A 26,295-nucleotide genomic window follows, 5' to 3' on the forward strand; every position below is an offset into this window, starting at 1 on the left:
TTATCTCTTCCTGCTTACCCCTCCAGCCTCACTACTCCTCGCCCCCATTCGGGACCCTCTCTCCACACCCTCTCCAGGAATTCTAACGGCCTGCAGTGAACCACCCTTGCTCACAGCTGAACCTGCACACACACACTGTTCCCCAATCAGCCAGAACCAGCCCCCAACATGCACACACACACACATGAACACACACAGCCTTTACCCTCGCATCTCCTCCGCAGACCAATCCCGCCCCATCTGTGAAGCCTTGGACAGCCCTCCAGTGCTGGATGAGACCCCCACCCTGCACCCCCACAGCACTCCAAACCCTTCGGGTGTCATCTATCACCAACAGTAACATCCCAGCAGATCTGGAGTACATCACCCAGGACAACCTGCCTCGTTACCAACCAGGAGCATCAAGGGTACAGAACAAACAAGCACAAGAGGCCAAGCCAAAGTTTTGCAGTCGGTCTGCACATCTAAGTTAAAGAGACTTAATCCCTAATCTATGAACCAAGACTTGCGTTTAAATTTAGGTTTATTCCTGCCTCTCTTCACAAAGAAGGCCCCAGCTTTCTTTCCGTGAACCCTAAAATGCTAAGGTTCTGCTTCTGAATACGTCCTGCTGCTCAGATGGCATGAGAAGGGGTAGAAGGCAGCCAGGATGCAGAAGCCACAACCCTCCCCATGGATCTTCCTCCCAGCTCCTTGGGTTCAGCAGCAAACACTCATCAATCCCTTCTGTCTTCAAGACACTATGGTGATTATCCTTCCATTAAAGGGAAAGAGAGAAATCAAGGTTGAATATTTTAATAAGCTACCAATTAATTTGAGTGTCCAGTTGTTGTTCAGTCACTAAGTCACGTCCGACTCTTTGCAACCCCATGGACTGCAGCATGCCAGGGTTCCCTGTCCTTCAGTATCTCCCAGAGTTTGCTCAAACTCAGGTCCATTGAGTCAGTGATGCCATCCAACCATCTCATCCTCGGTCGCCCCCTTCTCTTGCCCCCAGTCTTTCCCAGCACCAGGGTCTTTTCCAAAGAGTCTGCTTTTCGCGTCAGGTGGCCAAATACCTGGAGGTTCAGCTTCAGCATCAGTCCTCCAATGACTATTCAGGGTTGATTGCCTTTGGGACTAACTAATTTGATCTCCGTGCAGTCCGAGTGCCAGCGTCCAGAGACTGCAACTAAACAAAAATACCGTATAGTTCTTCCTCAACTTACAATGGAGTTATATCCAGATAAACCCATCATAAAAGTCAGAAGTTTATTAAATTGAAAATGCATTTAATACACCTAAGCTACTGAACATCATAACTTAGGCAAGACCATCGTACACGTGCTCATAACACTTACATTAGCTGAAAATTGGGCAAAATCATCTAACACAAATTCTATTTTATAATGAAGTACTCAATGTCTCTTGTAATTTATTGAATACTGTACTGAAAGTAAAAACAAAAAAACCAGGGCAGCCTGTCTTGGGTACAAAATGACTTTAAGTGTATTGGTTGTTTACCCCCGTGAATGGGCAGCTGTCTGGGAGCTGCAGGTCTGGGTCACTGGCAAGCATGTCCTGGGAGTGCCTACCGCACAAGGCTGGCCCCGAAAGATCAACGTTCAACATTACAAGTACGGTTTCCATTGAATGTGTATGCTTTTCACACCATCATAAAGTGAAAAAAATCTCAAGTTAAACCATTGTAAGTCAGCAACCAGCTATGTTCAGAGACATTAAATCACACATACACAATATCGAAGTTTCTACTAAAGCATTCAGCAAAGTTAAGATACAGTATGTTCTACACACACTACTGGGCTTCCCTGGTGGCTCAGTGGTAAAGAACCCACCTGCCAATGCAGGAGACATAGGTCCAATCCCTGGGTCGGGAAGATCCCCTGGAGAAAGAAATGGCAACTTACTCCAGTATTCTTGCCTGGGAAATCCCATGGACAGGGGAGCCTGGCGGGCTACAGTCCTTGGGGTTGCAAAGAGTCAGACACAACTTAGTGGCTAAACAACAGCAAGAAATATACACCACCACGTGTAAAACAGACAGCCAGAGGGAATCTGTGCAGGGAGCTCAGCTTGGTGCTCTGTGATGACCTAAAAGGGTGGGATGGAGTTGGGAAGAGAGGCTCACGAGGGAGGGGGTACGTGTTTGCTGATAGCTGATTCACGCTGTTGTACAGCAAAAACCAACAAAACACTCTAAAGCAATTCTCCTCCAGTTAAATAGAAGATGATGCAGTATGTCCTTTTTTTTTGCCTCAAAATTCCTGTTAACTCATTTACCCTTATTAACACATCACATATGGTAAATGTCACAAAGAAATGAAATTTTTAACTGAAGAACTGAAAAGTTACTTCCATTTGGATCTAATTTCAACAAATATTCACTAGAAAAATATGTCTTCAAGAAAGATCAAAGAATTTGGCAGAACTTTCTACCAAAAAGTAGAAAGTACAGTCCTTGGACGAAGCTTACAATTATGCTTGTCATCGCTTGGTTTTCATTAAGGACATATTTACACAAGGTGTTCTCAAAAGCCCTAGAGATGCTCCCCCTAAATGACATGTTCCTGATTTTAAGAAGCTTATCATCTAAAACGAAATAAAACAAAACAAAACACGTATTAGACCAAGAAGTAGCCTTGACAGTGTGAACATAACAAGCAGAGTCTGATGGGCAAATAAATATGCCTTGCAAGTACAGGTACTGTTATTTATAAGAGATGTAGATGCTGTTGTGATTAACTACACAGATCCATCTGAAATTATGATTTTTGTCACTGAAATTTTATATCCATCACTGTCACTAAAACTAAGTCCTTGACACAGAAAATGGGGCTCCTGGAGAGAAGTTTAAGGGGGAGGTGACATACAGATACCTATGGCTGGTTCATGTTGATGTATGGCAGAAACCAACACGATATTGTAAAGCAATTATCCTCCAATTACAAATAAATAAATTTAAATTTAAAAAATTAAAAGGGTGGAAATCACAAAGCATAAATAATGTTGTAACATGTGAAGAGAGGAGGACAATGATCTCTTTCGTCATCAGAAGCCCACTTGATGGCTTACATACAGGTGCTTGGCCCCGGTTATTCAGCAAACCTATTCTGCTTTGAAAATTTTCTTCATTTGTTTCCAGAAACGTTATCAGAAATAACGTTATGTGAGACACCTTGGGACACAACCGCTGCTTGAGGACGCCCATGGGAGCAAGCTTAGTTCTGCCCTTGGGATGTTTGCTGGCCATGGAAGACAGCCAGTCTGGAGCAGGGTGAGACCTGGGCTGCGCAACGCCCTCCCACTAAGCAAGGACACCTTAGAAATCAAGAAAAGTGGTGTCTGTGGCTGCTTTGTTTTCTTTCGGGCTGAATTCCAAATGCAACTTACAGTTAAGTTGGAAGCTTTCTTGCAGATCCCTCTACTTAGCGTAATAAGACGTGACTGCTCAATAGGGTATTAGATAGTTTGAGTTTCAGTCCTGAGGCCACACTGCTGGGTGGTGGCTTCCAGGGAGAAGGGCAAGTCTAACAAAGGTCCATCTAGTCAAAGCTATGGTTTTTCCAGTAGTCATGTATGGATGTGAGAGTTGGACTATAAAGAAAGCTGAGCACCAAAGAACTGATGCTTTTGAACTGTGGTGTTGGAGAAGACTCTTGAGAGTCCCTTGGACTGCAAGGAGATCCAACCAGTCCATCCTAAAGGAAATCAGTCCTGAACACACATTGGAAGGACTGATGCTGAAGCTGAAACTCCAATACTTTGGCCACCTGATGCAAAAAACTGACTCACTGGAAAAGACCCTGATGCTGGGAAAGATTGAGGGCAGGAGGAGAAGGGGACAACAGGGGATGAGACGGTTGGATGGCATCACCGACTCAACGGACATGCATTTGAGTAAACTCCAGGAGTTCATGATGGACAGGGAGGCCTGGTGTGCTGCGGTCCATGGGGTTGCAAAGAGTCAGACACGACTGAGCAACTGAACTGACTGAACTCTGATCAGGGCAACCTAGCCTTTGGGACTCACTGCCTTTTAAGGTGAAAGAAACTTTTTTCATTCAGGTACTGGTGTCCTGCCTTACCTTCATTTGCAAGCAGGGAAAAGAAGTTCTAATAAGTAGGACCTATTATTAACCTTCCTACTGAATTCCTAATAAGAAATTTAAGAAACAACAAAGAGAGTTGAAAAAAGTAATGCATCTGGCTAATGGGGAAAAAAAAGACAAAGAAATCCAATTCAATTCTCTAACCGCCTCTCCCTCCCACCTCCTTCACCTCAAATTCCCTCGGCATACCCACAAAAGTACACTTTATAAATTCTGCTTAAAATATGTTTATTAAGCCACATAAATTCAGATACACTGATGGCAAAACAAATTTTGACATAAAAAATGGGTTTAATGTGGACTGACTCATCTCTCACTTGGGATTCTCATGCATATTCATTGAGAAAAGGGAAAAAAAAAAAGATGCAAATTCCCAAGGGAAAGAGGACAGACATGCCCCTCTGGGAGGGAATCGCTGCTGGAGACCCCGGGAACCGGAGGAGGTACCAGCCTACGCCTGGCAGCATCTCCGCCCTGGATTCACTCTGGGCTCAGACAGTGGCGCCAGCAAGGCTGAGGAGTGCTCCAGCGGGGGTGTGGACCCTCACGAATGCGGAAGACACTCCAACTGCGGGACCCCAATGCTACCATCCCACCTGGTCCCCCCACTGACACTCCCGGGGCTGAGACCCGCTCGGGGCAGGGGAGGGGGGAGGGGCGGGCAGGAGCAGCCGTGATCCGTGGGGTCTCTACCTGCTCGCTTGTGGGGTCCGCAATAAGAAACTGAGGTAGAGGTGGGAGGACTGGATGGGGGAGGAGGTGCTGGAGTAAGGGAGGGCAAGCTCTCCGGAAAGCTGACTTCCTTAGACTTGCCCGGTGGCTCCAATCAGAGAGGGCTAAGACCCAAAGCTTTTAAGCCATGCAGGCTGGGGAACCTGTTTTCCTTTCTCTGATCCCCTAATTGCTCAGGCCCTGATGGCGAGGAAAAGAGGCAGTATCTCTCCACCGGGAAGCCCAGGGAACATTTTTTCCCAATTAGTATAGAAATGCAAATGCAAGTACAGAAATGCAAACAGACAGGCAGGAAGGACATTTACATGTAGGTGTGTGGGACTCCCTCATCCACCAGCCCTTGCCTGCACCTGCAGGGCCTTCCCCGGAGGAGGCACTGGGACCTCAGCACACCTGCTGCCCAGGTGCTCGGACCGCCCAGGGTTACAGACGACTTCCTTCCCAGGGAGAGATGGCGCAGATCCTACAGGTGAGTGGGGAGTATGGAAGGGGGTGTTAAAGCTACAGGCCACCACCCCCTCCCCGGTGTTAAACACTGATGGACAGCACCTGACATCGAGCTGCCAGGACTGGAAAGGAAATTTCCTGTCAAGGGACTACAGTGTCCAGCAAGGAGGAGTCGGGGCTGGAACCTGGCTGCCATGTCTCCATCCCTGCAGTGGGAAGACCATGGAGGCACCTCCATCTGTGAAACGGAATGGATGAGAATCCCAAGGATACTACCCAGCGGGCAAACAGCACCTAGAACGCCAAGTACCACTGACTTCCGAGGAAGCAGCTTATCCTCAGATGAACAGGTTTGCTGCTGCTGCTGCTAAGTTGCTTCAGTCGTGTCCGACTCTGTGCGACCCCATAGACGGCAGCCCACTAGGCTCCCCCATCCCTGGGATTCTCCAGGCAAGAACACTGGAGTGGGTTGCCATTTCCTTCTCCAATGCATGAAAGTGAAAAGTGAAAGTGAAGTCGCTCAGTCGTGTCTGACTTTTAGCGACCCCATGGACTGCAGCCCCCCAGGCCCCTCTGTCCATGGGATTTTCCAGGCAAGAGTACTGGAGTGGGGTGCCATTGCCTTCTCCGACAGGTTTGCTAAGTGCTTTTAAATAATGGATTTGGGTAAACTTGGCCCATTTACCTTCGATCACTGCATTCTATAAGGGGATGCATCATGGGCAGTTATCATCGAAACCCACCAAAAAAACTTACTTTTTAAAAATCAGCGATTCACCTTGGCAATTCCTGTCTCCTGAGCACGCACGCATGAGATGGACTATAAATAATTTAAGGAACTATAAGGCAATTCAAAAGTCAGAGTAGTCTTCTGCCTAAGTGAATGAGTGAGTGAAGTTGCTCAGTCGTGTCCGACTCTTTGCGATCCCATGGACTGTAGCCTACCAGGCTCCTCTGTCCATGGAATTTTCCAGGCAAAAATACTGGAGTGGGTTGCCATTTCCTTCTCCAGGGGATCTTCCCGACCCAGGAATTGAACCCAGGTCTCCAGCATTGCAGGCAGATGCTTTACCATCTGAGCCACCTGGGAAGGCCTCTCTTCTGCCTAAGAGTCTGCAGCTATCCTGACCTCTTGGTCACACTCCCCCCCCCACCCAGGGGCACCCAGCTTACACCTGAGCTGTCTCGGGGTCCTGCTCAGCCTGTCCTGTGGAAGGGGGCAAACCAAAATACAATAAGAAGTGAAAACTGATGAGACTGAAAGGCACATGAAAGGAACCAACTTTCTGGAAGAGATCTGGAGTAAAATGGTGACGATTAACATTTTAATAACTGAAAAAGTGCTCCCTTTCCAACCCTCTATTGTCAGCAGCCTGTCCACTGGAGTAAGATACCTTTCCAGGCTTCAAAGGGGGAGTGGGGAGGGACTGAAGGGTGTCGCTGGCTAGGGACACCAAGTCTGGGGGACTGCTGGCGTGACCTGGCTTGGCGCCACAAGGAAGAGGGCACCTGGCTCCCATGTCTGTGGCCCCCACCTGCACAAGTCCTGCCCCCCCAGGAAAGCCTGAAACCAAGAGGAGGAGGTCCCTCCCTACCCCCTGCGAAGCTACCCCAAGGCCAGAAGGCAGATAGAGTGCTTTGTGTCCTCATCTTCCACCTTCCGTCTCTCATTTTAATCCAGTCATCTCTCATTTTAATAGATGAACAGGAACAAACAGGACTCTTCCCTAGACACGTGGTAAGTCCCGGCGATGAACAGCACCCAAATTGCTGGCCTTCGTGTGTACACTGTCCCAGGCTGTCCAGTCGCTCAGTCATGTCCAACTCTGCAACCCCATGGACTGCAGCACATCAGGCTTCCATGTCCGTCACCATCTCCCGGAGCTCGCTCAAACTCATGTCCACCGAGTCAGTGATGCCACCCAACCATCTCGTCCTCTGTCATGCCCTTCTCCTCCTGCCCACTTGTTAAAGGCAAACTCATTCGAAAATAAGTTTTTAAAGTGATGAAAAAGCCACACTAAGTTTCCCTTCTTTGTTCCTTGCGGAAAGCAAGCCCAGATGGTTCTGTGAAAGCTCACAGTATGACATCAGCCAATTCTCCACCTAGAAACCTCAAAACAGGAGGAGGGGTGGGTGCTATTATAGGAAATAACTTCTAAGAGCCCTGATGGCTTTAAATATTCAATTATTCACTGTATGGTAAGACAAAAAAGGTTTTAAATCAATTTTTCTAATTCTTTCAACTACTAAAATGAAAGCCCAGGCAAAAATAGGCCCCAGACTCAGAAGAGGATGTCCACCCAGCTGGTCTGTATGAAGATGTGTATGTGTGTTACTGGTGTGTGTTTGAAATTAGCATCCCGTTTAGGAACCAGAAACCACCAATTCCTTGGAGGCTTCCCCCATGCCCTGGTCTGACGGTGCCCACCTCCTGTCTCCAGACATACCACTATGCTGGCTCTCAGGATAACCATTCCCTAGCTTTTCTTTGGAGAAAGCAATGGCAACCCACTCCAGTACTCTTGCCTGGGAAATCCTATGGACAGAGGAGCCTGGTAGGCTACAGTCCATGGGGTTGCGAAGAGTCTGACACGACTGAGCGACTTCACTTTCACTTTTCACTTTCATGCATTGGAGAAGGAAATGGCAACCCACTCCAGTGTTCTTGCCTGGAGAATCCCAGGGACTGGAGCCTGGTGGGCTGCCGTCTATGGGGTCACACAGAGTCGGACATGACTGACATGACTTAGCAGCAGCAGCTTTTCTTTAGTTTCGCCGTTTCTGAATCTACTGCTGCGTGACGTATCGCTCTGTTGGCCTGTCTCTGGGCTTCATGGGAATGCAATCATACTACACGCATTCTCTGCAACTTGATCCAGTCTGGATGGTTCGTCTGTGTCCATGTGCTCGCTGAGCTCTGTTTAATGCTCCACTCTGTGACTCGGGTTCATGGAACTTGCCCTGTCTTCCCATTTTGCTCTTATAAATGATGCTGCCTGAACAGCCATTTCCACGTGTCTCCCAGAACACACTTCCAGAGCATCTCTGGGCCGAGGGGCAGGCTAGGGGAGGAACTGCTGGGGTGAGAGGTTACACGGTGATGCCAAACGTGTTCCCAAATGGCTGGACTGTACACCCTCACTGAAGCGGGCACTGTCAGATGAGCCTGCGTGTTTTTGTTAAACAGACAACCGTTTGGTACCTTTCTCCAAAATGACTTGAACTAGGAAACAAAAACAAGCGTGCTACTGGACAAGAGATTGGCCTGAAATTATTTTTAGGTTCCGATCTCTCTGGGCTAACAGAACAGTAGTCCAGGGTTTCACATTTTGTCCGGAAAGTTTGAGCCCGCAAGAACAGGATATTCCAGATGTTTCCTTTTCTATTTCTATCTCAACCGAATTCCCCTCATAGTTCCTCCTATTTAAGATTCCTTAAGAGGATTTGCCAAAAAGGAACTGCTGTGGAGACCTGCACACGAACTCGGTCTCTAACTGCCTGACGGCCAGGGTGTTCCAACACTCAGTCAGCAAGGCTGCCGTTGCTGGATTTCAGGAGTGGAGCTTCTCAAAGAAACAGGGCTATAGGGTGGTCTTAGGGTCTCAGGGGTTCCCAAAAAAGCCTATTTAATACATGAAAGTCCAATCATGCCACTGGTGTGGGCTGGAGCAGAAATGGGGGATGGCAGGGGGAGAAGGCCAGAAGCAGCCCACCACGCCTCCCCCAGGGAGGATGCGCCAGGAAGAGGCACAAAGGGGCCCCCGCCTTCCTGGCCTCCCCCGCCTGCTGTCCTGGGCATTCTGCTGGACTGCAAGGCCCAGACCCGCCCACCAGACCTCGGTCACAGCAAGCAGTCCTCAAAGGTTTGGTGGCAAGACCCCTTTACATCAGTAAAAACCACAGAGAGGGGTGGAAGGGAGGCTCAAGAGACAAGAGACACACACACCCCCCCCAACACACACACACCTCCAAACACACACACACGCATGCATGCATGAGCTTCCCTGTAGCTCAGACGGTAAAGAAATCTGCCTGTAACGCAGGAGACCCAGGTTTGATCCTTTGGAGAAGGAAATGACAACCAGCTTCAGTATTCTTGCCTGGAGAATCCCATGGACAAAGGAGCCTGGCAGCTACTGTCTGGGGTTGCAAAGAGTCGGACACAACTGAGCGATTAACACTGCAACACTACTACACACACACACACACTGATGCCTGATGTTTGTCTTTGTTCGGCAGAAACCAACACAACACTGTAAAGCAATTATCCTTCCAATTCAGAAAAAGCACTGAGGATCCGAAAAAGCTTTGGTTTACGTAGTTTCTGCTTGCCATCAAGTCCAGCCACATAATATCTAGGTATCTAATATGGATACTCATATTAAAACCTAAAACCAAGAATATTTTTAAAGATAATACATCTATTACTTATTAAATAAGGAAGACTTTCCACCTGAAAATCTGTACTTCCAAAATATACAAAAAAAAGAAGGCTGGCGTTGTTCTACACTTTAGAGGCTGACTTTAACGTCTGGCTTGGTAGACTATCTCACAACTGACTGTCTTTAATCTGTTGTGATGTTACTTGCCAGGCAGACCCTGGGAGACCTCACTATATGCTTTGGAAAGAATGAGTTAGGAACAGCTCAGACTTTGCTATGCAAACAGCTTTACCTCACAGATCTCCTGACAAGTTCCTGGGAGCCTGGAAGTGTACTAGGAGACCCGCTGCCCTAAAGCAATGTTCTTCAAAGGCTTTTGCTCAAGAATTCCATCACCAAAGAACTTTACTACCTTTCCCCAGTTATAAATGTGTTGTTGTACCAGTAATCTCTTTGATGTTGTTCAGTTGCCCAGTCGTGTCCAGCTCTTTGCGACCCCAGGGACTGCAGCACGTCGCCCCCTCTCTGTCCTTCACAATCTCCTGGAGTTTGCCCGCATCAGTGATGCCACCCAATGATCTCATCCTCCGATGCCCTCTTCTCTTTCTGCCACAATCATTCCCAGCCTCAGGGACTTTTCCAATGAGTCGTCTGTTCGCATCAGATGACCAAAATACAGAAGCTTCAGCTTCAGCATCAGTCCTTCCAGTGAATATTCAGGGTTGATCTCCCTTAAGACTGACTGGTTTGATCTCCTTGTTGTCCAAGGGACTTTCAGGAGTCTTCTCTAGCACCACAGTTTGAAGGCATCAATTCTTTGGCGTTCTGCTTTCTTTATGGTCCAGCTCTCACAACCGAACATGACCATAAGGAAAACCACAGTCTTGACTACACGGACCTTTGTTGGCAGAGTAATGTCTCTGGTTTTCAACACACTAAATTTGTTGTTACCATATATAAGTAGTCTCTTATATACCCCCAAATAGATATTTGAAAATAATAAGCTATTAATAAATATCTTTCCAAAGCTTTTGCTCTTTTCTTCCACACTCAGGGGTGCTCAATGCACACCCTCCCTAAGGTGAACACAGAACAGAGCTCCCATCTCCCCTGGAATCAGCACTTCCTTTCCTTCAGCCAAGTTCCTCTTAACTACGGCTGGACAAGTAGTGGACTGACCGGGATAACCCGCACCACTAACCAAACAGCTTGCTGATGCGGAGGGTGCGTCCTTGAGCAAACACATCAACAGGCGACTTGGAACTTTGGGCCAGGCTCCCCCAGTGGGCATAAATGGTGATGGTGTGTATGGCCAAGTCCAGGAGCCCTGACTGTGCAGGCCAGTCCTGCCAGGAGTCTGCCCAGGGTATGGCCACCCTCCACGGCACCTCCTCCCTCCCTACAAGCTTGGCATAAGCAGGAATGGCTGCATACCCCGTCCCCATGCTCCCCTGGCAGGGCTGCAGGAGCCACAGACCAAAGAAAATCCCATGCAGGGTTTGTATGCAGGTTTTGGTCTAAGGGGAGTACTCCAGGCCTGGAAAGGTCAGTCTTAAAGGAACGTTCAAGAGATGGCTTGATCACTGCCTGGGCTCTTGGGTCATCTTTGATCCCTGCTATCGGAGCTGGCAACAGAGAGCACGGGTGCCCCTTGGAACAGGCCCCCACATTGAGAAGAGATGTGGCTCCCTCAGTGACGCAGGTGGGGCCACCTGACCGAGTGAGGTCAGCTCGCCTGCTGCTCCAGCACCCTGTGCTGGCCAGGCTCCCAGCGGGGGCAGAGCGGCACATATGTTTTATGTCAAAGAGGGGAAGGCAGACCTGAGGGATGGAAGTCAGGCCGGAGGGCAAGGAAGGGCAGGAGGCAGAACAGCGGGAGTGAAGAGCAACCAGATCTATCCACAGACGAGCTGGGAGAGCCCCAGCCCACTGAGCCTTGCACAAAAGACGCTTCCTTTTTTAATGAGACGAAATCCGGAACGAGACACTACTGAGTATACAGTGAGAAGGTGACCTTTCCCTCTTGTAAATAAGTGCAAACAAAGCCAAACTGGTAATTTTGTTTCAGTGTCTTATTCTACAGGATCTGATTCAGGCTGAAGACATGCAGCTTAGGGAGAACATCTTTTAAAGGCTAGCCCCTTGGGAAGTATGTGCTTCTTAGGCTTTATTTACTGTCATCCTACAGGCTGATGACCCCCTGTACATGAAACCATCTACCAGGTGGACAGACAGGGACGAGGGGCTGCCAGCCACCGGGACGCCTGAGCTACCATGGCTGGTGTCTCCCCACCGTGGTCTCAAATCCTCGACCTCGGCTCACCCTTTCACCTGGGAATCACCTGGTGTTTCGCCAAGAAGAGCACGGTTTTAAGATACAAGGTTGCTCTGCTTCCCTTTTACACCTGAACGCCTTCACTGCTAACGGCCCTCCCTTCTGATTTTAGAGAAGAAAGGAAAATGGTCTTTTCTGGAATCATCACTCCCTGATCCCAGGGCTTCTATCGGCACCCACTTTGTCCACAGATTAGGCCATCCCCACCCCTCTGCAGATGGACTCCAGGCCACCCCCCGGAATCCGCTGCAGTCCCCACCTCCCAGGGACACTGCGGGGATTTGGTGAGGCGGAGCGTGGAAAGCAGCAAAAGCTGCCTGCAGCGGTGCTCTTCAAAGATCAGCTCAGTAAATAAAGAGGCAGGATACCCCTGCTCATGGCTCCCCACAACTGAGCCTGCACCGCCAGGGGAGGAAAGCAAGCCAGGCTGTTGCAGCAAAAGGCATGTGTGCCAGGCGGGCTGGCTGGCAGGCGCTCCTCTCCAGTTCCATGTACTCAGGCTGCAGATTCTCCAGACCAGGCACCTGCAGACTCGAGGATTAAGGGGCTCTGTTACTTTGCGAGCAGCCCAGAAATGCTGATCAAAACGAGTGCTGATGCAGCTTCCACAGTAAGGTTCCCAGAGGCGTGGGGCTCTCCCAAACCAAGGAAATCTTATAATCCCTTAAGAATTTCAGGTTGTTGTTGTCGCTAAGCTGGGTCTGATTCTCTGCGACCCCACGGACTGCAGCACTCCAGGCTCCCCTGTCCTCCACTGACTCTCAGAGTTTGCTCAAATTCATGTGCACTGAGTCAGTGATACTATCCAAGCATCTCATTCTCTGTTGCCCCCTTCTCTTCCCACCAACAATCTTGCCCAGCATGAGAGTCTCTTCCAATATTTCAGGTGGCTGCACCCACCCGCCAAAATCACCTCACCCAGAACGCCAGTTCTGAAGGAGCAAAGCTGTCTTGGTGTCACTAAGCCAGGGACTCCTAACAACAGGGAAGAGAACCCCCGGGGAGGCACGGGAAGAAGGAAGGCTCCAAATCTCATCCTTTCTTTCGGGGCAGAAAAATAAGCAGGGATGAAATGCAACATGGCCCCTCTTCTCCCTCTCCACCCCCCGCCTCTCCTGCCCTCAGCTACAGTCTTCCCCTGTAAACGTGCGTTTCAGAAGCTCTTGGCAGAACCTAACAAGCCAGGGCAGGAAAAGCGCTTAACCCCGGGCTGAACAAACAAGGGCGCAGTCCATGGCCGCAGTCAAGGCCCTCCATCAACAGGACAGAGTGACGGCCGCGGAGGAAGGACCGCGGAGAGGCAGCACACGTGGGAGGACGCGTTCAGCCGGAAAGGCTGCGCCTCCGTAGGGGCAGCTGCCCGGGGTACCGCCTTCCTGTTCTCCCCAGGCTCCGGTGCGCTGCGGGAAAGCAGTGTGAGGCGGGGCAGCTTTGAGCACTGCACCCCCCTAATAAATAGGCTAGTGGTTGCTCATGGCAACGGAGTCCCCTCCCCCAAGTTTAAATGTGTGCACACACTGCCTGCATGGCTTTCTACAACATGCCTGCCTGGGTCATTTTTCTGCAAGAAAAAAAGTCACCCAGGTGACCCAGGAGTGCGAGGGCACACGCGTGTGTACGCAGGTGAAGACCCGCCTTGGCAAGAGGAATGCCGTTTGCTTCCAAAGGCGGCGGGTCCGGGCAGCGCAGAGGTACCCGCGTGAAGACAGTGACGGCATGCACGCTGGCCACGTGGCCGGCGCTGAAAAAGATTACATCATCCCCTTTGTGCAGAGGAGAGCTGCGTGAGCAGCGCGCAGAGCTGGGCTGGCGGAGGCTGCAGCTCTGGGGGCCGAACCTCCCTCCTTTCTCCTTTGCGTCAAAAATAAAACATGCCCCCACGATGATAAGATCGAGCAGCTGGTTCACCAACAAATTGATATTCATCCTTTCCCTGTGCTTTCTCGAGCGCACTTCTTTTTTAACAGGGTAGTTCTGAAAACTGGAAAAGGGGAAAAATAAAATTTTTTTTTAATGTACTAGTTAAGAAATCGGCAGAATTTTCGTTATTCCCGATCGCCTTCAGCTCTCCATCCCCGACGATGTGGTGTGTTTGCAGATTTATACCTGGTTTCCACGTCCTCCCCACCATCAGATGGAGCTGCTCTGGGTCCTCCAAAAGGGCCCCCAGGCGGGTTGTCACCCGGTCCAAAATGGCTCTGCTCAGTTTAAAACAATTCTATTGAACGGGCAGGCCCAGAATGACGTTATTACCAAGAACCCTGCTCCAAAACGTGTCCTGTGAGCAAACGCACTTGCCCTTTAAGATCGCACTAACCTCACCCTCTGGTCCCAGTGACAAAGTATCTGTGCTGAGGGGTCTGTCTGGCGGCTTGACCTCGACACATGCAAATTAAACTTATATGAAGGGACAAAGGAAGCCTGATCCATGGGACACATGCCCCTCAGTAACTCCCTCCTCTAAAGCCCAGAAAGTTCAGCTGTTTTTGAAGCCCAAGTAATGAGGGGGTGCCTGCCTCACCCCCTCCCTTTGTAAACTGATCTTGGCCCAGAGTGATGGGTGCAGGAAACAAGAAGGCCCTAGCCAGCGTCTGACCGTGTCATGAGCTTCAGAGTTAACAGCATCTCTCACCCAGTGTTTAGGAAGGCTCTAGAACTCCGACATCAATAAATCACAAATACCGTCCGACCTCTCCGCTTCCAATCTGCTTTACCAGCAAGGCTACTGTACACATTTTCATGGCTTTCATCAACAGGGAAGCCAGGCGTCTGCTTCTGAGAAACAACACACAGGTCAAGCCACCCTGTCTATTCCCCACCTGAGAGCGCTGTGTCTTGGCTCACCGGTGTTGAGGGCAGTGCCCCGTCTGTGCCAGGAACCCAGAATTTTCAGGGGGCTCAGAACAGTGGGAGAGAGCACACTCAGGGGGCGGAGGTTCAGGGAGGACCTAGGGCTCCTGTCTCACCCACCCCCACAGCACATCAGGGGGTCCAAGGACACAGCCTGGAGCCCTGGCTCCAACAAGCTCCCTATGTATTCAATCCACCCACTTACATACAATTAACCATCAAAGTAATGAATGGTTCAAATCAATGCTTTTCACTTTCCCAATCCACTCAATATCGCTTTGAAGTGGCAGTCAGCGCTGCTAACACGCATTCAACACTCTTCAACGGCAGCTGCCTTAACAAAAGGGGTTGTTGCTGTTTAGTCGCTGAGTCGTGCCCAGCTCTTTTGCGACCCCGTGGACTGTAGCCTGCCAGGCTCCTCTGTCCATGGGATTTCCCAGCAAGAATACTACAAAAGGGCATGATACAAGATTTCAGCTACATAAGCCTAAGGATGACCATTCTCTGTCTTTCTAATTAAAAGAGGTATATAACACATGCATGACTCCTTCTGGTGTGTTATCAACTAACCCCATGATTTTCTGATACACTTAAATTTCCCACACTCAAAAGTCAAAACCAAGCAAGGCAAAAAGGCAGCAAGCTGTCTCTTTTTTACTAAGATGTCTAAGTCCACAGAGTCTAACTCCTGAACTCTGCTCTCTCAGCATGGACTGTGAAATCTTGAAACAAAATCAAGGCGCATTTTAATTTCTACAACAAAAATTCTTACACTACAAATCTACACTGCATATGTGAGTACTATGAGAAACCGACCACAAAATTCTGTGCATTTTCCAAAACAAGGTTCAAATGATTATGAATTTCTTCAGTGTGACTTCAATTTGAGTTAAACTATAAGAACGAATTCCTTAAAAGACGTTTTTTTCACCCTAATAGGATTCCTGAGTTAACAAAACTGTTCATGTAAAGTTGTGTATCACGACAGCTGTAAATAAACTGTACACTATTGCATTTTTCCGTAATTCAGACTGAGCTTCCCTAGAATTCTGAGGTTTGTACCCATACATAAAACAAGGAATTATGGCAGCAAAGTGCAACTCCCCAGCTGTGACAGTGCCAGGGCACTCGCTCTGGTGCTGTGCGGACCTGGCTCAGGCTGCAGCCAGGGCAGAGGGAGAACGCCCGCGCACTCGCATGCCAGTCCCATCTCGGCGGCGTTTCCTGGCATAGCGCCCCTGCTCCGCAGGCTGAGGTGAGGGAAGGAGAGAGGGCTGCAGACGCTGAGGCTGACTCCTTCCACTTTGGGTGGACACACATCCTGCTGGTGTGGGCAGAGGGACCAAGGAGAGGTCAGGAGGCCAGCCGGCCAGCCCAGGAACAGAGCGGGAGGCTCAGCAGGGGTGATGGACGGGGCTGCACCTCCAGGGTGGATTCTGGAGGGGAGCTGGAAAAGGTCACTGGAGTCTGCCTCACCAGCACTTAGGAGCATGCTGCGGAGGCTGGGGGCTACAATAGATGGTCACCCTTTTCCTCCCCTGTCCCCAGCCGCCACATGAAGGGGAGGGGAGAGGATGGGTGAGTGGAGGGGGCGCTGGAGAAAGAAGAGCTGCAAGAAGAAACCAACAGCTTTAAGAATCCACCTGCCGATGCAAGAGATGCAGTTTGATCACTGGGTCAGGAAGATCCCCTGCAGAAGGAAACACAACCCACTCCAGTATTCTCGCCTGGGAAATCTCAAGGACAGAGGAGCCTGGGGGACTACAGTCCATGGAGTTAGAGAGTTGGACATGACTTACTCAACAACAACGCCTCCCTTTGGCTGCTCTGCAGAAATGGTTGGGGGAGGGGGCAGGACGGGGTTGAACTGGGGAACACACAAGGCTTTGGAGTTGGATGAAAAGATATGTTGGGTTAGGATGGTCTAGGCCCTTAACCCCCAGAGCATCTCCATCCTAAGAGCCAGAAGAGAAATGATGGCTTTGGACCCACCTGAGAAGCCAGCCAGAGGTGGAGGCAAGTGAGGCGAACCCAGCCCATCCCAGTTAGTCCCTTCCCAGGTCCCCACAGCTCAGTCAAGGCAGCAATGAGATTCTACGGACAGACTTGTTATTTTAAAATACTGACAAAGAAATCAAGCCCGTGTACGTCCCAGTCCTGAATGATATTAAACCGGAGAATTTCCACCTACTTTAACATCTACTAAATCAAGTTTTAAACTTCAGAGAGATATGACATAGCTTTAGTATTGTTGATCCTGTGATTAACATTTTATTTTCTATTATAAAAAGGCATTCTGTTTATTTTGAGCTTTCACCCTCTGATTTACACTGTTGCAAGGGCTACAATGAAACAGTGTTTACAACTGCTTATCAGATAAGAGAGACTTTTGAAGGTGGGAGGGAAAGAAAAATTTACAAGGTATTTAAACACACCAAGGATAATGACTGCTTTTCTCATTACATTATTAACTACAAGTTACATTCCAGAAGGATCAAGCAGTGTTCACATTCCATTCTTCCGCAGCTTCAATCTTCTTCTGTGTGGAATAGACACCAAATATATTCACTTAAGGGCTTCCCTGGTGGCTCAGATGGTAAAGAATCCGCCTGCAGTGCAGGAGACCTGGGTTCGATCCTTGGGTTGGGAAGATCCCTGGAGGAGGGCCTGGCAACCCACTCCAGTATTCTCGCCTGGAGAATCCCAGGGACAGAGGAGCCTGGCGGGCTACAGTCCATGAGGCCGCAAAGAGTGGGACATGACTAAGCAACTGCGCACAGCACAGCGCATATTTACTTAGAAGAGCTGATGCCACAGCCTGTATCATTTAATGAGAATGGGGGTCATCTGGCACAGTGGGCTTTAAGAGGTCTAACCCGTGACTGGCGAAACCACAGGCTGGTAGTCATCCTGGATCCTGGAGCACTCAGGTCCCCCAACCCCAACCCCGCCCCCCACACCCTCTGACACTCATCCTCCTCAACGGCCTCGGTGTGTGCACAGGCGGAGACGGCCTTACAATTGGTTCTAGGCGCACAAACAGCCGGCTGCTAAGGCCGTCGGGTCACACCAGGCGGCTCCTCCAGGCCGAGGCATCGCCCATTCATTCCAGCAGGACTGTTCCCAGCTTGGGCCAACACACATCATCATTACACGATGACACGCGCGGCTCTTAAGAAAACACGGTTTCTGTTAGCAGCTGCCTCAAAAATAATCTAAGCCCTTCTTTTCTTCATTCAGAAGTGGAGGCGGGGGTGTCCCCCACCGAATCAGAAACTTCGTTGTCACAGAGAAAGACTGAACCATTTGAAAACTGTACAGATCCCATCACGCACATGCAGAAAGAACGTTCTAGCTGAAATAGGAAGCATCAGTGAAAGAAGGCTCAGATTTCTGGGGTTTACCAATGTACAAATCATGCCAGTGTTTTCAACAGGTGCAAACGAGCTCTCACAAAAACCACATTTAAACACCATGGACAAGCGGGTCTAGCACAGGACAGGGTGTGGATGTTAGAAGTTAAGAATGGTGAAAGTTACACAGAAATAGTATCAGAGACACGTTGATAATATCAGAGACACGTTGGACAGATGGTCTCATCACTGACCCAAAAGATGTGCTTTTTCACAAACTTTATGTCAAGTAATAGTTTAGTGTTTGCTACAGGGAGTTTTGTACATGCAGCATTCAATGTTAAAATACTCAACTTCATATTGTCAAGTGAGTAATGCGTCTCAGGTTATAAGTATGGTAAATGTTACTCATATAGAAATTATATGGAGTTTCTAAATTTCTGGTATGTCTGGATAAAGTGTCCTCAGTCACAATTCTAGTTAATATCTTAAAGTATTGCCACAGCACCAACCAAGTTTCTCACAAAAATTCTTTCTCTTCAAGAAGATTTACAGAAAGGACTTTTGGATAAATATCAGTTTCTGAACTGACTAAATAACTGAAGGATTCCAATGGTAATCCTACTGACGTCACAAAAGTTAATGGAAGGACTGAATGAGCTGACAAATATGCTTATAATTTTTATGGTTTTGATCTGAAAAATTACTGGTTTGCATCTGTTTTCCAGATGTAAGGAAACCTTCCCTTAAAACTAATTATGACTTAACAGTAATTTGGTAAAATTATACTTTATAAACAAGTTGGAAAAAAAAAAACAACTCAACTTCAAGCTGACTCCTGTGCACGCCCAGACCTCATACTTCCTGTGCGTCCAGCTCTGATGACTCTAAGCACTTAGAAGAGCCGGACCCAGTCCTGATGGAGGTTACAAGGCAGGCTGATTTCTAGCAGCTGGCCTGAAAGCCTAGTCACTAGTATCAAGTCTGTAGGAAAACATGTTCTAGAATATGAATAACCAGTTCAGGAAAGTTGGCCATAAGCTGGCTCTAAGTATTCTGCGTGCTACTGTGAAAACGCAGCATCTCTGAGAGCCTTGAAAGAAAGCATGGATTCCCACATTCTCTCCAATCTCAGAGATGACGCTCGGCCTTTCCTACAGGCACTGCCCCACTTACAATGGACCCATCTGAACCGCTGGCCAGAAATCCTATACACTGCCACCCTGAACACTGGACATTAAAAAGGCCATCAAGTTCCCTGGTGGCTCAGATGGTAAAGCGTCTGCCTACAATGCAGGAGACCTGGGTTCGATCCCTGGCTGGGGAAGATCCCCTGGAGAAGGAAATGGCAACCCACTCCAGTACTCTTGCCTGGAAAATCCCGTGGACGTAGGAGCCTGGTAGGCTACAGTCCATGGGGTAGCAAACAGTCGGACATGACTGAGCGACGTCACTTTCACTTTTCTTCAGGATGCATTCCCCAAATGAGCAACTTTTCAAAAGCAAAAATCATCATCGTCATGAAAAACAGGTTATATATTTTACGGCATTAGGATCTATTTACATGAAAGAAACATCAGGCCCTGTGTTAAAGTGCTCTGTCCAGAGGCCTCAAAATTTTTGCATGATGTTGTTAGTTTAACTAATGGACCTGAAGCATAAAACGCTAAGTCAGCTCCCCTCTGACAGGCAGTGACTGAGCCGTGCAGCCGAGCAGGCCCCATGCAGGACCTGAGCCACTCTTTCCTACGAGCCATGCTCTGCCGCTGTGGTCCTGCAGCATACGGTGGTGATGGAATACTAGCTAGCTCGTGGAACAGCAAATGGAAGTTCAGACAAGGCCTCTTCTTTTTTTTTTTTTTTTTTTTTAAGAAATATCTTCTATTTGAGGAATTCGGAGGCTCTAGGCTACTAGCAGGCCTAAACTGAAAACTAATCATACAAGACAAAAACTAATAAAGAACGTACACCATTAAGGGGGAAAAACCTCCCAGCACACAAAAGTCAATATGGTCTTTTAATGCCCCTAATTATTTTCATGACATACGTTTTCCTAATAAATGTATAAGAAAAGCAAATGCTGGGGTGGGGGGGAGGGGCGCGGGGAGCGGGGCGGGAAGGCATCTGGCTTAGAGCCACCTGCTGAATATTTTTTTAAACCTAGATACTACAATTCATTATAAAAGACTGTGTTGTCATTAGCATCTCTAGCTGAAGTAAAATCATTTTCTAATTCAAGAGATTCTCATAATGAAAGTGTCCATTATGGTAGGTACATGGAAACTAATCAGCACCACCAACATAAAGGAAAACCATCCACAGACTCTGGAAGCTGAGCACAACTTAATGGGGGTGGAGGGAAGTTTACTAGGATTGAGGAATATAGCCTCGAATCCAACCTAATTTCTTTTGGTTGGGGGCGGGCAGCGCAGTGCTTGCAAGATCTTAGTTCCCTGATCAGGAATTGAACTTGGGCCCCTGGCAGTGAAAGCCCAGAGTCTTGACCTCTGGACCCAACACGGAAGCCCCAAAGTTAAACTTAAAAAAATAATAACTCTTTTTTTTCCTAAGATGTGGGCTGAACCTTGAGGAATGAGGGTAAATGTGAATGAAGAGGCAAGGAGAATGGGGGCCAGGGCAGGAACAGGGGTGCCAACACCCCAAACACTGCAGGGAATGGAGAAACCCGAGAGTGAGAGCCACAGCAGGGGTCAGAGTGCCCACTCTTTTCACTCAGCAACCCCCACCCATTCTCCTCCCCACCCCACGTCCTGGACTTGACCGTGTGGCCGAGGGAGAGGACCTGCCCGGCTTGTCACTGCGTGTCTGTTCTGCAAGCCCCCTGAGCTGGGACTCATGGGCAGGGTGACGCAAGGCCCACCTGTAACTCACCTTTCCGAGTGGACAGCGAGTTCACAGGGGGTGGGCTGTGTTTCTCATGACTGGTTTCCTCTCCCACAAGGCAGAGGATGGTGGGAGCCTAAGTGTTTGCTGAACGGCAATCAAGGAATAGATAAAAAGGTCCCACATGCTATGAGGGCTTCCTCCTACTATTCATCTGTGTGAAAGAGTGGTTACGGAAGCAGAAGCTCCTCTCTGCCCGGCAGACAACACTTTCTTTTCTTCTTCTGAAGCTTCCCCAAAGGGAAAACCGTATCAATTTTAATCATATTTACAAGCATAAAGATTGATCAGACTTCAGATTTACATCAGATTGGTCTCCTATGTGTTCCTTGTTAACCCACAATCTAACAAAGACACACAGTTTGAGAGAGGAGAGAGATTTAGTGTTTTATTATATATATAGATATATTCTCATTGTTACGGACATATTAATGTAATGGAGAAAAGAACTTTCCATCAGTCAGCTGAAAACATCAAAACATCAAAGAGAACAATACTGTGGTTAAGAACATCATTTGGAGTCCAAGCCTGGCTTTGTCACTTAGGAACTGTGTGGCTTTGGATAAGTCACTTAACTCCTCTGATCTTCAGTAACCACATCTGTAAAAGAGTACATCGCCCCCTGCAGTGCAGTAATGTGGATCAGAGTTAATACAAGTCAAGAGTTCAAGCCAATGCCTGGCACATGCTAAGCACCATAAGGGCTTTGGTTGGTTAGTGTTATTATTATTACGAAGGATGTTGGGATAAAATAGTCTACTTTTAATTATGCAATTTAATATTTTAATAAAAATTATAGCACTCAATATACTGCACTGCTACAAAAAATATTCCCAGCTTGCATGGAATATAATTTGTCCCACACTTGGCATCAAGAGGCTTCACTACTAATATGACTAGCACATCCTAATGTGTTAAAGTGGAAGCAAATAAAATTATAGCGTGTCTGGGCCAAGGGAAGAAATAACCTAAAATGATCAAATACATGTTTAACTGTTACTGCTTTGCCTTCTTCAAGTCGTGTTATTTAAAATGAAGAAATAGAACGCAAAGAATGCTTTAAAAAAATCAGTTTTAGAATTGAAAAGTTTCCTATGTCCAACAATATAAAAACCAACCTATGGAGAAGGAAATGGCAACCCACTCCAGTATTCTTGCCTGGAGAATCCCATGGACAGAGAAGCCTGGTGGGCTACAGTCCATAGAGTCACAAAAAGTTGGGTGCAACTGAGCACACACGCACATGATGTATAATATATAATTTGTACTGCTGTGTAAAGCAAACAAAGATCTTTCTCAAAATATTGCATCTTCAGTTCAGTCACTCAGTCATCTCCGACTCTACAACCCCATAGACAGCAGCACGCCAGGCTTCCCTGTCCATCACCAACTCCCGGAGCTTGCTCAAACTCATGTCCATCAAGTTGGCAATGCCATCCAACCATCTCCTCTGTCGTCCCCTTCTCCTCCTGCCTTCAATCTTTCCCAGCATCATGGTCTTTTCCAATGAGTCAGTTCTTCGCATCAGGTGGCCCAAGTATTATAGCTTGTGAAGTGAGTGAAGTGAAAGTCGCTCAGTCATGTCTGACTCTTTGCGACCCCACGGATTATACAGCCCTTGGAATTCTCCAGGCCAGAATACTGGAGTGGGTAGCCTTTCCCTTCTCCAGGGGCTCTTTCCAACCCAGGGATCAAACCCAGGTCTCCCGCATTGCAGGCAGATTCTCTACCAGTTAAGCCACAATTATAGCTTAAAATAACACAAAAAATAAGCCGATAGTAGGAATCAAGTTTCAATTAAAGAATGGGTTCTAAAAACTGTTTTTAAAGTACACAGTCTAAAGTCAGGACCAACAGCCGGTTCTCAGACTGCTCTCCCCCCCAAAAAATGAAAGGGTTACTTGCTCAGTCGTGTCCGACTCTTTGCCACTCCATGGACTGTAGCCCACAAGGTTCCTGTGTCCATGGGATTCTCCAGGCAAGAATATTGGAGTGGGTTGCCATGCCCTCCTCCGGGATCTTCCCAACCCAGGGATTAAACTTGGGTCCACTGTTCCCAAGGAACACAATAAAGAACAGCCTGAGTACTTGTGTTACTGAGTACACAAGTTAGCTGAGTACCTGTGCACAGATTTTATGATCATACTAAATGATTAATAAAAATCACAAAATCTGCCTACTTCATAATTTCTACCTGGTTTCCCTAAATTGGTATTATTTAATTACCTGTTATGACATACATTAACTATGAATTCGAATATGTATGAGACAGGCCCAAAACAAGGCCTATATTTATAAGTTAACATGAAAGAAAGGTCTTGGAAAATATTCTTCTTTGAATAAAGCCCTCAAACTGTTGTAGCACTCTTCACCAAAAATAAGCTCAGTAGGCAAAATAAGCTTCAATTTAACAATGATAAACAATGAAAAAAAGACAAAGAGCCGATTTTGTTTTCTTTCCACGTACTGAAATGCATCACTCCCTAAAAAACTACCACCAGCTCTTTATTTTTTTTTTTTTTTTTTTTTTTTTTTTTAGTTTTTTTTTTTTTTTTTTTTTTAATTTTATTTTATTTTTAAACTTTACATAACTGTATTAGATTTGCCAAATACCACCAGCTCTTTAATCACTCACACTCTAGAGACTCTAGAAGAACTACTCTTAAATAAAACTTTTGTTTCACAGTTCATGAGAAAATAATATACATTTCAAGCTTTTACATATTATATCCAAAATGGACTTTACAAACAGCTCTAATGAAGACATCCCATCTCAACTATAAAAAGGAGGTGGAGTTGGGGGTGGGGGAGGTTAGAAAAAATACAAGTTTAACATGCTCTCAAATTCGGACCAATTAACAGAACTGCAGGATTTTATCAGATACTGGTAGCTGGGGTCTTGTTCTCTATGACTTGGAACTTTTCACCTTCAGTGAAACCCAGGTAAGTCCTTCTTTGCTCCTCCTTCCCCTGCCCCTCACCTCAAAGTCCACAGAAGAACCTCCCACCCCTCCCCTAAGAAGGCGTGCACACAGCCGCTGCCTGCAGCTGAAAGGGTTTTGGAAAATGTCTGGCTGCTTAACAGATGCTTGGCTTGGATTTCCTCCCAAATATGTTTTTAATGCTGATAATGCTTGAATGCAACTGTTCACAGCGCGGGAACGAGTGAGGGGAATGAAAATGTGCTGTTACATAAGGAGGGGAGGGGGGACAGACTCAGGATAACAGCTTAGTGAACATTTTACAGTAATTTTCACACACATAAATACACCAGGCCTTCCCGATCTTCCTGCCACTGAGAACCCCTCCTGCTTCACTCATCCCCACTGTGAGGCTCATGGTGAGAAAGCCTCTCCCCCGTGAACTGCATTTAGTAGATAAAAGCTGACCCTGTTTTTAGAAATCATTTATCTGTTAGAATAAACTAAGGTAACCACATCACATTCATAAAAGCAAATAAACGTCATGCTTCATTTAGTTTCTAAAGCCTTATTCCAGAAACCTGTATGATTCCTATTAACTTTTATTATTACTATCTGAAAACTTGTCACTCACAGACTAAAGACAAAGTCCTGAAAAATGCCAAAACTTAGCTTTCAAAGGAAGAAGGGCCAGGCAAAGACTTAGGAAGGAGCGGTCAGGGGGAAAGGGAAACAGAGGGAACATTCTAGATGGAAAGCTGGGGTCTTGTTGAACAGTTCATAAATCATATGTAAATTACTTCAAAATCAGGAAAAGACTTCTTCTGCTCCTATCACTGTCCCCTCCCCACCCCCAAATAATCCTTCTATTCAGGTCGTCCCAACTTCATGAAGCCTTTCCTGGGATTCGGCGTGGGAGGCGAGCGCCTTTTAGACCCCAAACAGTTCTCCATCCACTCGGTGGTGTTTGTTGAACTGAAATTTACAATTATACTAGGAATTTCATAGCTGTGTATGTTCCTGTATATTCCCCTCCAGGAAAAGTGAAGGCAGACAATGGTGGAAAGAAAAGGGTTTTCAGAGGTGGCTCAACCTGATCAGAACTCAGTTCTGCAGCTGGGCAGCCTTGGGCCTCAGAGTTCCCATCTGTGAAATGGGTGGCACCTGATGGAGTCAGTGGGGACAGAAGAGGGAGACCAATTCCCATTCAAGCACCCGGTGAATGTGAGCCAGCTATGTGCGGATTCACTACTTGACCACATCTTCATATTTCCATGGATTTGGGGGGTGACCAGGAAGCGGAGTAGGGAAATGAGTGCTACCTCTGCCACGCTGCTGTGCTTGTGAACTTCTTTCCAGCAGAGAGACCAAGGATCCAAGCTCTGAGACCACAAAACCTGCCACTGCAGACTGCTGCTGCTGTTGCTGCTAAGTCGCTTCAGTCGTGTCCGACTCTGTGGGACCCCATGGACAGAAACCCACCAAGCTCCTCTGTCCCTGGGATTCTCCAGGCAAGAATACTGGAGTGGGCTGCCATTTCCTTCTCCAATGCATGCATGCATGCTAAGTCGCTTCAGTCGTGTCTGATTCTGTGGGACCCCATGAACAGCAGCCCACCAGGCCCCTCTGTCCACGGGATTCTCTAGGCAAGAATATTGGAGCAGGCTGCCATTTCCTTCTCCCACTCCTGAGTCACTGCATACAATTCTTATCCTGTACATTTCAACCAAACACAGAGGAGGAATACTAGCTTAATTTTGAAGAACCCTCACACAAGCACTGAGAAGGGCTGGGGGCGCTGTGGGGCATGGGGGTAGGAGGTACTGCTAATCAGAAGACAAAGTTACAAAATAATTGTCAGACTTACCATCAAAAACAAGTACGTAAGCATAATTTGTTAGAATGCCATTTATATATTCTGAAATTATTGACAGCATAATACTTTAAATTTTAGTATTTTTACTGGCTATTCAAAACACCCTGGCATTCTATTCTGCATCTCAAGTCTACGTCAACTTGAGGTTATGTGTAACCTCCTCCCACCCTGTCGGAGAAGGCAATGGCACCCCACTCCAGTACTCTTGCCTGGAAAATCCCAAGGATGGAGAAGCCTGGTGGGCTGCAGTCCATGGGGTCGCACAGAGTCAGACACGACTGAGCGACTTCACTTTCACTTTTCACTTTCATGCATTGGAGAAGGCAATGGCAACCCACTCCAGTGTTCTTGCCTGGAGAATCCCAGGACGGCAGAACCTGGTG

At 47.5% G+C, this 26,295-nt stretch overlaps 1 protein-coding gene and 1 non-coding gene across 4 annotated transcripts in view; one reads left to right on the top strand and one right to left on the bottom strand.

Moving 5' to 3' along the window:
* The window catches only part of TRIO (trio Rho guanine nucleotide exchange factor), a 363,130-nt gene that overhangs the window by 243,944 nt on the left and 92,891 nt on the right, over positions 1–26,295 (bottom strand). The gene's annotated exons all lie outside the window — the stretch shown is intronic.
* Positions 19,467–19,538, top strand: TRNAC-ACA (transfer RNA cysteine (anticodon ACA)). The gene has a single exon. It is a non-coding gene; the product is annotated as a tRNA-Cys (tRNA).

The sequence above is a fragment of the Bubalus kerabau genome, chromosome 18 (genome assembly GCF_029407905.1).
Source record: "Bubalus kerabau isolate K-KA32 ecotype Philippines breed swamp buffalo chromosome 18, PCC_UOA_SB_1v2, whole genome shotgun sequence".
In the NCBI taxonomy this organism is placed as follows: domain Eukaryota; kingdom Metazoa; phylum Chordata; class Mammalia; order Artiodactyla; family Bovidae; genus Bubalus; species Bubalus kerabau.